The sequence below is a fragment of the Chiloscyllium plagiosum genome, unplaced genomic scaffold (genome assembly GCF_037043375.1).
Source record: "Chiloscyllium plagiosum isolate Xiang-an unplaced genomic scaffold, Cpla_swu_hap1 HiC_scaffold_17, whole genome shotgun sequence".
Taxonomy (NCBI): Eukaryota; Metazoa; Chordata; class Chondrichthyes; order Orectolobiformes; family Hemiscylliidae; genus Chiloscyllium; species Chiloscyllium plagiosum.
In genome coordinates this window covers 41,783,184-41,800,389 of record NW_028270155.1, presented here as the reverse complement: position 1 = coordinate 41,800,389, position 17,206 = coordinate 41,783,184, and positions in this window count along the sequence as shown.

The window sequence follows — 17,206 nt, the reverse complement described above, 5'->3', positions numbered from 1 at the left end:
AAAGTCCCAAACTAAAAAAGAAGAGAAAATTAAGAGAGACACAGAGAGGACCTCCAGAGGACCTTGACAGCTGACGTATGGCCACTGATGATCTGGTATAATTAAAATCAGGGATGCTCAAAAGTTCAGATTAAGGAAAGCACAGATACTTCAGAGTATTGATTACTTAGAGAGGGAGTTGAAAGAATGAGAATTTCTAAGTTAAGGTATTGTTTAATCAATGTTTGGATCACAGTGCATTGGAGTGATGGGTGAACAGGATTTGGGATGTGTTTGGCCATGGACAGCAGAGTTTTGGAGAGTTTCAAGTTTATGGACGGCAGGGGTTTTGAGGAGTTGTCATGTCTGGAGACAATAATAATATGGAGGAGCATCTCAGTGGTAAATGAGATGAGACAGACTGAGTCATAGAGTCATAGAGATGTACAGCATGGAATCAGACCCTTCGGTCCAACCTGTCCATGCTGATCAGATATCCCAACCCAAACTAGTCCCACTTGCCAGCACCCGGTCCATATCCCTCCAAACCCTTCCTATTCATATACCCATCCAAATGCCCCTTAACTGTTGCAATTGTACCAGCTTCCACCACTTCCTCTGACAGCTTTTAGATTGACACCAGATAATGTACTGATGTTGGCAATCTTAGGTGGAGGTGGATCTTAGTCATGGCATAATTTTATGATTGGAAGCTCATCTTGGGATCAAGGTTGAGTATGTTGAAGTTTCTTGCTTAAACTTTTCAAAGTCATTTGGGCTACCAATGGCATCTACCATAGTTAGTTTTTTTTTGCTTAGCGAGTAACTGGCATGCAGTAGATTCCCAGGTAAATTTGTCAACAACAGAGTGAACGAAATTTTGTGGCAAAATTATTCCTGTGAAACTGACAGCAACTTCTGAAGTCTGCACTTGTGCAGTTCAATGTGGAAATCCTGAAACTGTGATCAGTGATTCTATGCTTCACAACAGTTTATATTGTTGAAGGCCTCTGAAGACTGCAATCAATCAGAAATCAAACAACTGACAAGAACTTGCCCTTTCACATGAGAATACTAATGTGAAAAGTTATTTATTATTAATCAAGTAGGCCTGGATTTTTTAATGGTGTACCTTGTCAAAAGCATTTCTGAGGAACACCTCTGCCCCTGACAAACTAATTTTATATCAACTTAATGATGAATGTTTCCATTCTGATAAAACTCATGATTTTCTAAAGCAGTTTTTTGTAGTTTGAAAGTCTGTGGCTGTTACATAATCTCCTTTGTTCTGATCGTTATTTCACTCTGTGTGATATTTAACATTAGAAGTCACATGACACCGTGTTATAATCCAATAGGTTTATTTGAAATAACAAGCCTTTGGAGCGTTGCTCCTTTGTTAGGTGACTTCACCAGATGAGGGAGCAGTGCTCCAAAAGCTTGTGATTTCAAATAAGCCTGTTGGACTATAACCTGGTATCGTGTGACTTCTGATCTTGCCAACCCAGTTCAATATCAGCACCTCCATATCATTTTACTGGTAAAGTTCATAAACCTGTTTAAAATACATTATCATAAAACTAAAGAATTTAAGATTCATTGTCAATCTATCTACTAGATTCTAAAGGATTGAAAAGTATACAAAACTGTTATCCAGTTAGACTGGGCTACATTATTAATTCCAGAATGAGTTTAACTCATCTGACAAATGCATTAAATATTGACCAAAAAGTAAGACATCTCAATATCACCAGAGGCACAAAATAAATATTACATAATTTTTAAAAATAAGAGTGTACATTTATTTTTCACAACCATATCAGTTAACAAGTTATTCTGACAAATACCCAAACGCTGGATCCTTAGACAAATGCTTAACATTCTCATATCAACTTCCTCCTTTTGTATTTTAACAAAAGTTTATTTTAAGTGAATTAATGCCTTTTTGAGAATAATAGAGAAAGGAGTTTAATAGAAGTACATTAAATGTTCATTTGTGATCATTCCTCTCAGTAATTTCAAGCTAATGTCCTATGCACACATATCTATATGCAATGTCTTTGCAGGAATTTATATGGCTCATATTATGATTGACTGTTGAGCGTTCATGGACCTTCACTGTAGAAATCCTTTGATGGGTTGGTGTGACAAATCTTCTGATGAGAATAATAATTTAAAAGGAGTTTCCATATAGCTTAAAGTTGCAATGTTACTTTGCAACTTCGCTGGCAACTGAGATAGTTCATATATAAATGTAAAATTTTCCTTTACTTAAATGCTGATAAGCAACTCTCATCCTTTATAAATATCAATGGCATCCTTTACTTGGCACAAATGTTTTAGTAAGCATTGCAATATATTTAATTACAATATATGACTCTAAAAATATATATTCCAAGCAACCTAATATAAATGATGCATACATTTCCACCAATTTGAACATTTGGTAGAATGTTCCAGCTCAGAATGACAAATGTGCACAACAACTCAATGTAAATATCGCTATGAAATTTAAATTAAAATATTAACATGTAGAGGCACTCAGAGTAATATAGTCAGAAATGGGTACTGCAGATGCTGGAGATTAGAGTCAAAATTAGAGTGGTGCTGGAAAAGCACAGCCCTTCCTGATGAAGGGCTTTTGCCCGAAACGTCGATTTTCCTGCCCCTTGGATGCTGCCTGACCTATTGTGCTTTTCCAGCACCACTCTAATCTTGACTCAGAGTGATATACCTGGTTAACTATAATTGTTACATTCTAAAATGTCTATTTAAAACATGTTAACAAATGTATAAATGTTATGACTTCTGCAAAACTTTCAATCTGTGGTGACTGATGTACAAATCTTTTCCCATTCAACTCAAACAAGCAGCTGGATGTCTTACAGTAACACCACATTGCACGATGAAATTGCTCTTAAACTCAAGAAACAAGCTGAGCATCGAGCAGACTGACTCAGAAGCTTTAGAAGATTGTTCCAAACAACGATCAAAATCCACCTGGCAGTGGTTCTTCCAGCACTCAGTATGGCTATGGGATGACCTTCCAGAATCACATCAAGCAACTTAATGCATTCTACCTTTGCCACTTAAGATCCTTCCACAACATCAAGTGCAGAACAAAATCCTGAACACCAAAGTTCTTGCAAGATGCCACAGTCCTGGTATTGAGACCCGTGCTGATCAGAGTTCAGCATTGCTGTGTTCATCATATGGCTTACATGGAGGATTCTAACTGATCAAAGGCAGGAAACCACTGCCATCTGAGCCCAGGTACCTGCACCACAGAAGTGCCAAACTCAGATCCAAAGATATCCTGAAAGCCAATCTCAGAGCCTGTCAGTTGAACTCTATGGCGGGAGAAACAAACATTTGATTAGATCTAAATGGAGATTCAGTCATCAAATAATCTCAATATTTGAGGTGAACAGAGTAAGTTCATTACAGGACAAGCAAGCATGCCACAAAGTCAACCATCTCCCAGCAGTGAATCTAGGCTGCATTTCACAAAATAGTTACTAAATGTCAATTTTGGGGAGGGTTTCTCTACTTGAAATCTAACAAGTTATCCCACACAATTTTACGGTGCTCACCTAATTAATTATGTACCGCACCTCTACAATCTCAGCAGAGATACTTCCCCTTGCTGGGGCTAACCGGGTTTCCCATCACTGGCATCATACTTAAAGCTCAGCTGTTCATCAGTTCAAATATTGCAAAACACCAGTTGAACTTCACAGTTTAAGCGCATGAGGAGGTGCGGAGCCAGAGGAGATTACCAGACCATGTAAGCCTGGTCTGAAGTTGTCATCCAGATCCGTGTGGTATCCACAGGTGCAACAAATGGCCAGCATTGCAGGTTAATTCCCTTCTGCATTCCAAAGGAGTAAGCTCCATCATCTTCGGTCTGCTCCTTCACACTCACTGCAGCTCTGCTCCTGTATCTAGCTCTCATCAAGGTTCATGCTCTACAAATCTCACTATTTCATACAGCATCTTCCCTCAAGCACTCTCTCCCACTCCATTACCCTAGACTACTCACTCTTTCTGTCCTCTATCCTTCCGATTAACTCGCTTGTGGTACCTTAACACCTTACCCCCTAACTGCCATGTCTGACACTTTAACCTCATTCAATCCCTCTCTTTGTCTTCTAGTAGGGGAAAATACATTACAATAGGGTAGAGAGGGACAAGATGCGTGGTTGGGTACCAAACATTCATCTGCTTAACCACTATGAGGACAGAATCCTTGCTTCAATGCAATAGGATTGTGACCACATGTGTGTGAGGTAATGTACTTGCGGAAAGCTATTGAAAAACAGAGTTATTTTATGAGTGGTAAGACCCCAGGAAGTACTGGATATCTGTGCATATTCACAGATTCCTGGAAGTAGTTGAGCAGATAGATAAGATCGTTAAGAGGCATGAGGGATACTTGCCGTATTTACCAACATATAAAACACAAGAGCAGAAAGTTAAAGCTGGAAATCTATAAAATGCTGGTTAGGCTATGAAGGGAGAAATACCTGCCACCACTTTACACAACTGAACATTAAATATAATGGAGATACTCAAAAGGGTATACAGATTGCTTGTTATTTATCTTTGAACGTCACTTGAGCTACTTTCTGTTTACTAACGTGCAGTGCATTTCAAACCCATTTAGGTCACAAATATTTGTTACAATGATTTAATGAAGTAATTTCTGAGAAATCAACACTGATTTTCATTAAACCCATAGCTTACTAACATTATTAATCTCCTCTTTAATTCGTATTTTGAGAAACACATATTGATGCCATTACAAAGCCAACAGAGTTATGAGCTTTAATCCTATGCTTATTAACGAAGCAATTCTGTTTCATATCAGTGTTATTAATGCTTCACAGAATGCTCTAAAGATAGATTGTATTTCTCACTCAAACCCTGTTGTCTTTGAAGTTTTCCATAACATTTTTCTACAATGTTATTCAAGGTTTTCTTCATTTTCAACAGGGAAAATAAAGATTGTTCTTTGCAGTTAAGTGAGAAATGTATACTTAGAGAGTCATAGTGTCAAAAGCATTAAAATAGGGCAGACACTAGAAACAAACCCTTCAGTCCAACAGTCCATGCCAAACATAATTCCAAACTAAACTACTCCCATCTGCCTGCTCCTGGCCCATATCCCTCCAAACCTTTCCTCCTCATTCACTTATCCAAACGTCCTTTAAATATTGTTATAGTACCCACATCCACCACTTCCTCAAGAAGTTCATTCCACAAGTGAACCACCCTCTGTGCCCTTTGTGTCTTCTCTTCTACCCTTAAAAATGTGCCTCAAGTACAGGAATCCCAAATCCTTGGGAAAAAGACAATTACTATTAACTCTATCTATACCTCCCATGATTATATTTTCTTCTATCAGGTCACCTCTCAACCTACTACGCTCCAGTGAAAAAAGGTCCCAGCCTATCCAGCCTTTCTTCATAACTCAAACCATCCATACCTGGCAACATTCTGGTAAATCCCATTTGAACCTCCCCAGCTTGATAATGGCCTTCCGATAGCTGGGCAAACAGAACTGGATATAATATTTCAGAAGAGGCCTCCACAATCCCCTGTGCAACTTCAGCTTGAAAAATGTCCATATTACAGAGGAAGAATTGCTGGATGTTTTGAAACACATAAAGGTGGATAAATCCCCAGGACCTGATCAGGTGTACCCTAGAACCTTGTGGGAAGCTAGGGAAGTGATTGCTGGGCCTCTTGCTGAGTAATTGTAGTGTTGATAGTTACAGGTGAGCTGCTGGAAGACTGGAGGATGCCGAACATGGTGCCACTGTTTAAGACAGGTAGTAAGGACAAGCCAGGGAACTATAAACTGATGCCAGTGGTGGAGGAATCCTGAGGGACAGGATTTACATGTATTTGGAAAGACAAGGACTGATTAGGGATAGTCAACATGATTTTGTGCATGGGAAATCATGCCTTATAAAATTGATTGAGTTTTTTGAAGAAGTTACAAAGAGGATTGATGAGGGCAGAGCGGTGGACGTGATCTATATGGATTTCAGTAAGGCGTTCGACAAGGCTCCGTATGGGAGACTGGTTAGCAAGCTAGATCTCATAGAATCTGCCACTCTTCAGCTCATTGGCTCAAAGGTAAAAGACAGAGGATGGTGGGAGAGGGTTGTTTTTCAGACTGGAGGCCTGTGACCGGTGGAGTGCCACATGGATTGGTGCTGGCTCCTCTACTTTTTGTCATTTACATAAATGATTTGGATGCAAGCATAAGACGTACAGTTAGTAATTTTACAGATGACACCAAAATTGGAGGTGTAGTGGACAGTGAAGAGTATTACCTCAGATTACAACAGGATCTTGATTAGATGGGCTAATGGGTTGAGGAGTGGCAGATGGAGTTTAATTTAGATAAGTGAGAGGTGTTGCATTTTGGGAAAGCAAATCTTAGCAGAACTTTTACACTTAATGGCAAGGTCCGAGAGAGTGTTGCTGAACAAAGAGACCTTGGAGTGCAGGTTGAAAGTAGAGTTGCAGGTAGATAGGATAGTGAAGAAGGCATTTATTATGTGTTCCTTTATTAGTCAAAGTATTGAGTAAGCGGTTGGGAGGTCATGCTGTAGCTGTACAGGATGTTGGTTAGGCCATTGTTGGAATATTGTGTGCAATTCTGGTTTCCTTTCTATCAGAAGGATGTTGTGAAACTTGAAAGGATTCAGAAAAGACTTAGAAGGATGTTGTCAGGGTTGGAGGTTTTGAACTATAGGGAGATGTTGAATAAGCTGGGGCTGTTTTGCCTGGAGCATCAGAGTCTGAGGGATGATTTTATAGAGACATAAAATCATGAAGGGCATGGATAGGATAAATAGACAAAGTCTTTTCCCTGGGTTGGGAATGTCCAGACCTAGAGGGCATAGGTTTAGGGTGAGAGGGGAAAGATATAAAAGAGACGTAAGGGCCAATGTTTTCATGCAGAGGGTGGTGCATGTATGGAATGAGCTGCCAGAGGAAATGCTGGAGGCTAGTACAATTGCAATATTTAAAAGGCATCCGGATGGGTATATGAATAGTATGGGTTTGGAAGGATATTGGCCGGGAGCTTGCAAGTGGGACTAGATTAGGTTGGGATATCTGGTCAGCATGTACAAGTTAGACTGAAGAGTCTATTTCCATGCTGTCCATCTCCATGATCCTATGACTCTCAACATAATATCCCAACTCCTACACTCAAAGGACTGAGCAATGAAGGCACCACCTTACCTATTTGTGACACAAACATTATGTACCTGAACCCTGAGGTACCTCTGTCCGACAACACTACCCAAGGCCCTACCATTAATTGTATAAACCCTACCCTTGTTTTTGGTACCAAAATTCAATATCTCACATTTATCCAGATTGAATTCTGCCATTTTCAGCCCATTAACCCATTTGATGAAGATCCCTTTGTAATCTGAGAAAACCTTCTTTAGTGTCTGCTATGCCACCAATTGTCATGTTGTCCACAAACTTACTGACCACGCCTTCTATATTCTCATCCAAATCATTTATATAAATGACAAACAAAACAGGACCAAGAACTAATCCCTGGGGAACACCACTGGTCTCAGGCCTCCAGTCTGAAAAGTAACCCTCCACCACTACTCTGTCTCTTGCCATTAAGCCAAATATGTAACCATTTGGCAAGCTCCCCCGAAACCCATGAGACCTAACTTTACTAATTAGTCTACCATGCGGAACCTTGTTGAAGGTTTTACTAAAATCTAAGTAAACAACATCCACTGCCCTGCCTTCATCAATCTTTTTGGTCACTTTCTCAAAAAACTCAATCAAGTTTGTGTGACATAATTTTCCTCACACAAAGCTCATACTATTTTTAGCAAACACTAGTTACAGCTGTATCACATGTGCCAAAGCTTCACAAAGTTTGTTAAAGAAACAAGTATCAAGTGAATTATTTCTCTAAATGTAGAATAGTTATAAATAAAGCCAAAGTGGAATTTAAGAAAAACATTTTGATTTTAATAAGAGAGTGATTAACCTGCTACCACAAGGAGTAGATGAAGCAATTAGCATAGATACACTTAACTGAATTGGTCATGTACTTGTAAGAAATGATTTAATACATTCATTCATGGGATGTGGGTGTCGCTGGCTGGCCAGCATTTATTGCCCTTCCCTAGTTGCCCTTGAGAAGGTGATAGTGAGCTATCTTCTTAAACTGCTGCAGTCACCCTGCTGTGGGTTGACCCACAATGATATTAATGAGGGAATTCCAGAATTTTGACCCAGCGGTGATTTAGGAATGGTGATATATTTCGAAGATACGATGGTGAGTGGCTTGGGGGGTGGGGAATTAGCAGGTTCCCATTTACCTGATGTACTTGTCTTTCTAGATGGAAGTGGTTGGTGATTTGGGGATCTTTGGGGAATTTCTGCAGTGCATTTTGTAGATAGTTCACACTGTTGCTACTGAACATCAGTAGTGGAGGGAATGGATGCTTGCAGATGTGCGATGGTGTCAAGCTTCTTAGGTGTTGTTGGAGCTGCACCCATCCAGGGAAGTAGAGCATATTTCATAACACTCTTTACATGTGCCTTCCAGATATTGAACAGGCTTTGAGAAGTCAGGTGTTGAGTTCCTGGGCTCTAATCTGCTCTTATAGCCATTATGTTTATATGGTGACTACAATTGAATTTCTGGTCAATGGAATCCCCAAGGATGTTGATCATGGGGATTTCAGTGATAGTTACAACATTGAACATCAAGGGGTGTAGTGGCTAGACTGTTTCTGGATGTAGGCTTGCTCGCTGAGCTGTAAGGTTCATTTTCAGATGTTTCATCACCAAACTAGGTAACATCATCAGTGAGCATCTGGATGAAGCACTGGTGGCATGGCCTGCTTTCAATTTATGTGTTTAGGCTTCCTTGGGTTGGTGACGCCATTTCTTGTTCTTTTTCTCAGAGGGTGGTAAATGGGATCCAAGTCAATGTGTTTGTTGATAGAGTTCCAGTTGGAATGCCATGCTTCTAGGAATTCTCATGCATGTCTCTGTTTGGCTTGTCTTAGGATGGATGTGTTGTCCCAGTTGAAGTGGTGTCCTTCCTCATCTGTATGTAAGGATACTAGTGAGGGTGGGTCATGTCTTTTTGTGGCTAGTCAATGCTCATGTATCCTGGCGGCTAGTTTTCTGCCTGTTTGTCCAATGTAGTGTTTGTTACAATTCTTGCAATGTATTGTGTAAATGACATTAGTTTTGCTTGTATAGGGTCTTTCAAATTCATTAGTTGCTGTTTCAGTGTATTGGTAGGTTTGTGGGCTACCATGATACCAAGAGGTCTGAGTAGTTTGGCAGTCAGTTCCAAGATAATTTTGATGTAGGGGCGAGTGGCTAGGGTTTCTGGATATGTTTTGTCTGTTTGTTGGTGTTTGTTGCTGAGAAATCAGCGGGCTGTTTTCAATGGGTAACTGTTCTTTTTGAATGCAATGTATAGGTGATTTTCCTCTGCTCTTTGTTTCTTATTGGAGCTGGTCATAGACTGGCATTTGTGTGGCATGAATGTTACTTGCTACTTCTCAGCCCATGAGTGGATATTATCCAGATGTTGTTGAATTTGAATATGGACTATTTCAATATCTGAGGAGTCACAAATAATGCTGAAAGTTGTGCAAGCATCAGTGAACATCCTCACATATGACCTTATATGAAAGAAGCTCATTTATGAAGTAGCTGAAGATGGTTGGGGGCTAGGACATTACCTTGAGGAACTTCTGCAGAGATATCCTGGAGTTGAGAGTACTGACTTCCAAAGCCACAAACTTCTTCCTAGTTCGATTCCAACAGTTTGCCTCCGATACCCATTGATTCCAGTTTTGCTCAGGCTCCTTGATGCCACACACAGTCGAATGCAGCATTGGTGTCAAGGGCTGTTACTCTCACCTTGCCTCTGAAATTCAGCTCTTTTGTCCATGTTTGAACCATGGCTGTAATGAGGTTAGGAGCTGAGTGGCTCTGGCGGAAACCAAACTGGGTGTCACTGGGCAGGTTATTACTGAACAGGCACTGCTTGATAGCACTGTTGATGACACCTTCCATCACTTCACTATGATCAAGAATACACTGATGGGGTGGTAATTGACTGGGTTGGATTTGTCCTGCTTTTTGTATACAGGACACAACTTGGGCAATTGCACACATTGTTGGTAGATGCCAGTATAGTAGATGTACTGGAAGAGCTTGGCTAGGGGAGTAGCAAGTTCTGAAGCACAAGTCTTCGATGAGAAAGGGAAAAAAAAATGACATATTGAAAATGATATGTAGACAATGGTCAATCCAATCTGGCTATATCATCCAATGTGAATATCTACCCTCAATCCAGATAAACGTGACAGAAATCATGTTAGATGGAATCCTTTTCTGAAGACATCATGATTATTACGAAGAGGAATAATGTTTATAAAATAAGATTGTAAAATTCTTTTTTGTAAAAGTATATTAAATTAAAATGTTCCAATGAAATGAGGTCAGCTTTTTATTTGAAAAAATACAATTATAAATTGATTAACATGGAAATTGTTGGAAAGGGGAAGATATGTTTATGTGGAAAAATACCAACATATGAACAAGGAAGAAGAGAAGGCCACTCAGCCCTTGAAGCCTGCTGTACCATTCAATAAGGTTATGGCTGATCTGATTCCAATCTCAACTCTACATTCCTGCATGTCTCCAATAATCTTTCATACCTTAACAAATACCTATCTACCTCTGCCTTAAAAATATTTAAAGATTTTTGTATTCAATGGCTATTCATGAAGGGAATTCTAAAGACTCACAACCCTTTGAGAGAAAAAAACAGTTTCTTCATCGGTGTTTTAAATGGGTTTCCCTTTATTTTTAAACTATGACGCCTACTTCTAGATTGTCCTAAAAGAGGAAAGATGCCTTCTGCAACCAATTTGTCCAGTCCCCTCAGGATCTTGTATGTTTCCACTAAGTCGTCTCTTACTTTTTCTAAACTCCAGAGGATACAGGCCCAGCTAGTCTAGCGTTTTCTCATTAAGCAATCTGCTCATTCCAGGAATTAATCTAGTAAACCTTCTCTGAGCTAATTGCAAGCATTAACATCCTTCAAAAAGTACAGTGACCAGCATTGTACACAGTACTCCAAACCTTGAATCGCAAATGGTTGCATGGTTGTTCTTATTCATTTGGTTAATCAAGAGATTCAGAGAGCTCCCATCCCTAATAAACCATAATATTTAATTAACTGTAGGCCTTCCTGGAAGTAATTAGCCATGATTTCAAGGAATCACAGGCATTTCTGTTTGTTAGAGAAAGGCAAGTGATTGAGGGGCATCAATCAACATCAAGCATGCAACAAGCCACAACACTCTTTCATAAACTAACACTGCCTGTATGGAGATTGAACCCACATCCTTGGTATCATACTGAACCATCCTCTAACCATCTAGTGAATTGAGCTAACTAACCCCTCTAAGTCTTTCTGCAGAATTGCAAAAATTGTCACACACTGAACGTCATTGACATAAACCATTAAAAAAAGACAATAAAATATAAATGATTTTGGCCATTTGTAGCTATGAAAGGAGAGAAGCAGAGGTGGTTGTTGAGCTTCTTGACAGATGAAACACAGCTAGATGGATTCCAATCTATGGAACTCCATCATTCACCTTGAGATATGTAAATATTATTTTCCAGCAGGATTTGTTAGAGGTTGTTCTCTTTAAAATCATTAAACATTGGAATTAAGAAAAACAACAATGTTTTGAATGAGAAATAAATTAACTGGAGTATCACCAGACTCTTCTGAAAAGAGATAGCACTACTTTAAATTTTCTAAAGTCCAGTGCATTCTGGGAAATTTGCTATAATATATCCTCTCTCATATCGTCTTTAGATCCGAAAAGTAAAAACAGTGGGACTTTCTCAACATGTCTTCCTGAAATTGAAATTAAGATCTGGTGAGGTTGAAAGAGTCTAGTAAAATTCACTGACACCCAGTAGTGCAATTGAAGTCAAAATTTTCCAATGCACTGTCCTCTTCATGTTGCCACACTAAGTCAGGAAAAGAATATCTGGTAGTCAATCAGCTAACATCAGTGATGAAATTATCAATGTCATGTGTACCATGATACACTGAAAAGTATTGTTTTGTGTGCTATCCAATCAAACCATACCGTACATAATTATATCAGGGTAATAGAACAGAGTGCAGAATAGAGTGTCACAGCTACAGAGAAAGATCAACTCTAATATATGAGAGATCCATCTATAAAACTGAGAGCAGTGGAGAAGAAGCTGTTCTTGAATCTGTTGGTACATGTTTTAAAACTTTTCTATCTTCTGCCTGATAGAAGAGGGTGGAAGAGAGTATGACCGGGGTGGGAGAGGTAGTAAGCACACCAGTTGTTTTGAGCACACTTTGCTTCTTTTACTTGGCTATCTTGCTTCAATGCCTGCAGGTTATTTCTCAGCTTCTGGTAGCTGTCTTCCCTTCTTTTATCACTTTGATACTTTGCCTCCAGTTGGAAGAATGACCAGCAGAATATTCTTACAGAGTTCAGTAGCTTCCACCTGTCTTCTATCTGAAGCAGATCAAACATATTGATGCTAAAATATACCACCGACTCTTTCAAAGAATATCAATAATTCTGAGGGTTTGATGAGTTTCAGAAGTCAGCAAAGAATAATCAGTAAGTGGATGAAAAGGGGGACAAAAGGCCAAACCTAACAAGAATATGAAACCGATAAGATATTTTACAAGTGCACAAAGGAAAAAAGCATAACTAAAGTAAATGCTGGTCCCTTAAGGGCAAGGATAGGAGAAATTATAGAGAATCAGGAAATGCTTGAGACATTGAACAAATTTTTGTTTGTTTGTCAATCTGCAAAGTTGCTAAGACAAATTAAAAACCAAAAATGAGGGGACAAATAAGAGTGAAGAACTTAAAACAGTTAATAGCTAAAGAAGAAAATTATTTGAAAAATTTTAGGGATGAAAAAGCAATAAAGCCTGGTTTCTTGGCTTCTAAAATAGGTTGTTGCAGAGACATGAGTGTGTTGCTGGGAAAGCACAGCAGGCCAGGCAGCACCTGAGGAGCACGAGAATCAACGTTTCAGGCATAAGCTTTCCTGATGAAGAGCTTGTGCCTGAAACATCAATCCTCCTGATCCTCGGATGCTGCCTGACCTGCTGTGCTTTCCCAGCACCACACTCTCAACTCTGATCTCCAGCACCTGCAGTCCTCACTTTCTCCTGTTACACAGGCATGGGTGCTTTGGTTATAATCTGCTAAAAACACCCAGATTCTGGAACAATCCCAATGAGTGTAAGTTAAAAAATTTAATTCTGCAATTCATGTCAGGTTGGAAAGAGAAAGCAGGAACCTAGACCCCATTAGATTGATATCAGTCATCAACTAAATGCCTGAATCAACTTTGAGGTAGGATAATAATGGCATTAGAAAATCATAATATGACCAGTCAGAATCAACATGATTTCGTGAAGGGGAAAACTTAGTGCAGTATTTTCAGGATGTAACAAGCATAGTAGATAAAGGACAGCCAATAGATGTAATTTACTGACATGATTTCCAAAGTTATTTAATAAGAAGAGCACAAGAAATGACTTTGCAAAAGAAGAGTTTACAGAATCTTATTATGGAACAGGCCAATGGCATCATAAGGTATACTTTTGGATCAACATGTTTATAACTACTTTAACGCACTGTGATGATGCAAAGGGAAGCCCTTAGCACTTCCTCTAACAGCTCCTGAGTTAAAATCTAGTTGAACCCTGATGATGATCTCAGAACCCGATCTGCATCTGTACATTAAAATAAGAAGTTTACTTCCTTTTTAGTGATGTTCCTTGCGTCTGTTCAGAAAAGCAGGATAAATTACAACTCCAAGAAGACCGCAGTATCAGCAATGTTAAATCAGTACAAACATTTTAACTGGCATCTGATCAGTATCTAATGGGTGAGCAGTCAAAATTGGCCCAAGAGAAATTATATTCCAAAATTAAGAAACATTTGTGGTTTTAACAAAGAGAAACAAATAGTCTTATTCAAATTTTATTCAAAATAAATTACTTTATATTTAAATAGACTTAATGAAATTACTTAAATGAAATTCCCAATAACTTAATTAACTTTTTCCCCAAACTAGGCAATATTTTTCTAAGTCTTCACAATGTTTGCTTCAGCAATAACTGAAGCATGAGAATTTACAAGACATTTGTAGTTGGCTTTGTGTAGAGCAAGAAGCAGCTTCTGAAAATGTGAAATTGATTGCAACAGATAAGGTATTTGAGAAGTTAATCCTAGGTATTAGTAACCGGTCTCTCTCTTTCAGGATAAGAACATAATATCATTTCATTTACAGAAAGCAAGTTAACAAATTTAACCAATGATTTAGAAAGTTAGCTATTACAAATTTTAGTGACAAGGATATTACAAACATGATATATAATTGATAAAATATATGTGAAGGGCATTAGTGTAATTGATTTTAGTAAATAGAAAATTTTCAGGTTTAATGTGGGATCAGTCAATTAAATATGTTTAAAAGTATGCCACAGGCCAAGTAAAAATTAATTTGAATCAATTAGATTTATGATCTGGCTCATTAGTAAAAACACCTATTTTAAAATTGTGCCCAAATAAATTTCACGTGAACATGACACATGCTTATATGCTAATATTCAAAATATCCAATTTCAAGGCTATTTGATTTCATGTTCCATCAATTAAGAGACAATAAAGTGATGGTCCATTTGAAGAAATATTAATTAGATTTTATGATCAGGAATCCAATGTCATATCAAGCTAACATTTCCTTCCAGTGCCAGTTTGTTGGTTTGAACAATGTGACGACCACTTATATGTTGAACATAAAACATAGAACAATACAGCGCAGAATAGATGCTTCAGCCCTCAATGTTGCTTTGACCTGAGAACTAATCTAAGCCCATCACACTATCCCATCATTATCCATATGCTTATCCAAGGATTGTTTAAATGTCCCTAATGTGGCTGAGTTGATTGCATCAGCAGGCAGGCATTCCATGCCCTTACCACTCTCTGAGTAAAGAATCTGCCTTTGACATCTCTCTTAAATCTATCACCCCTCAATTTGCAGCGCTGCCCCCTTAGACAAAGAGATGTCACCATCCTCAGAAAAAGACTCTCACTGTTTACCCTGTCTAATCCTCCAATCATCTAGCATGTCTCTATTAAATCCCCCTTAGCCTTCTTCTCTCCAATGAGAACGGACCCAAGTCCCTCAGCCTTTCCTCATAAGACCTTCCCTCCAGACCAGGCAACATCCTGGTAAATCTCCTCTGCACCTTTTCCAATGCTTCCATATGTTTCCTTTAATGGGGTGACAAGAACTGTACACAATATTCCAAGTGAGGGCCACACTAGCTTTTTGTACAGTTGCAACATGATATTACACCTCTGGAACTCAATAAAACCTAACACACAGTATGCCTTCTTAATGGCACTATCAACCTGGGTGGCAACTTTCAGGGATCTATGTGCATGGACACCAAGAGCCCTCTGTACATCCACACTACCAAAAATCTTTCCACTGACCCAGTGTTCTGCCTTCCCTGTTATTCTTCCCAAAATGAATCACCTCACTTTTATCTGCATTAAACTCCATTTGCCACATTTCAGCCCAATTCTGCAGTTTATCCATGTCCCCCTGCAACCTGCAACATTCTTCCACAATGTCCACCACTCCACCAACTTTAGTGTCATCTGCAAACTTACTAACCCATCCATCTATGCCTGCTTCCAAGTCATTTATAAAAATACAAACAGCAGTGATCCCAAATCAGATCCTTGTGGCACACCAGCAGTAACTGGACTCCAAGCTGAATATTTTCCTTCAAACACCACTCATTGCCTTCTTACAGAAAGCCGGTTTCTAATCCAAACTGTTAACCCACTTTCAATCCCATGCCTCCACTTTTTCACCAAAAACCTACCATGTGGAACCTTATCAAAGGCTTTACTGAAGTCCATGTACGCCATGTCAACTTTCCTACCCTCATCTACATGCTTGGTCACCTTCTCAAAAAACTCATTGAGGATTGTGAGACACAACCTGCCCTTCACAAATCCATGTTGACTATTTCCAATCAAATTGTTGCTTGCTAAATGATTATAAATCTCTTATAATCCTTTCCAAAACCTTTCCTACAACAGACATAAGGCTCACTGGTCTATAATTACCTGGGCCATCTCTACTGCCCTTCATGAATAAGGGCACAACATTTGCAATCCTCCAGTGGTCTGGTACTAAACCTATAGTCAATGGCGACTCAATGATTAAAGCTAAAGACTTGGCCATCTCTTCCCTAGTTTCCCAGAGAATTCTTGGAAAAATCCCATCCGGCGCAGGGTATTTATCTATTTTCACACCTTCTAGAATTGATACCACCTCCTCCTGACTAACCTCAATCCTTTCTAGTCTAATATCCCATATCTCAGTCTTCTTCTCTACAATATCCTCCTTTTCCTGAGTGAAAACAGATGAGAAATATTCATTTAGTACCTCTCTGATCTCCACAGGGTCCACACACAACTTCCCACTTCTGTCTTTGACTGGGCCTATTCCTACCCTGGTCATCCTTTTATTCCTCACATATCTATGGAAAGCTTTAGAGGTCTCCTTTATTCTACCTGCTAAAGACTGATCATGTCCCCTCCTTACTCTTCTTAATTCTCTCTTTAAATCCTAATATGTAACTCTCCATTGCCTCACCTGAACCATCTCACTTCAATGTCATGTATGCCCCCCTCTTCTGCTTAGCAAGAGATACAATTTTTTTAGTAAACCATGGTTCCCTTACCTTATCATTTGCTCCCAATCTGACAGGGACATACCTATCAAAGATATGCAATATCTGTTCCTTAAACTAGCTCCACTTTTCAATTGTCCCCATCTCCTGCATTTTGCTACCGTATTCTATGCCTCCTGAGTCTTGGATATCAATATTATGCAACTTCTCAGAAACATCATTAAGAAGTAGGAAGATCTTGTTGGTGGCATTGCTGACTCTGAGCTAGGAAAGCTTTGAGCTTCTGCTCCAGGATTCGGAGGTGGCCATAGAAAAAACCTATCATGTTTCTTTTTATCAAGCTAAACATTGTTCTTATACTCCATGCCATTCGCCAAGAGAAAAAGA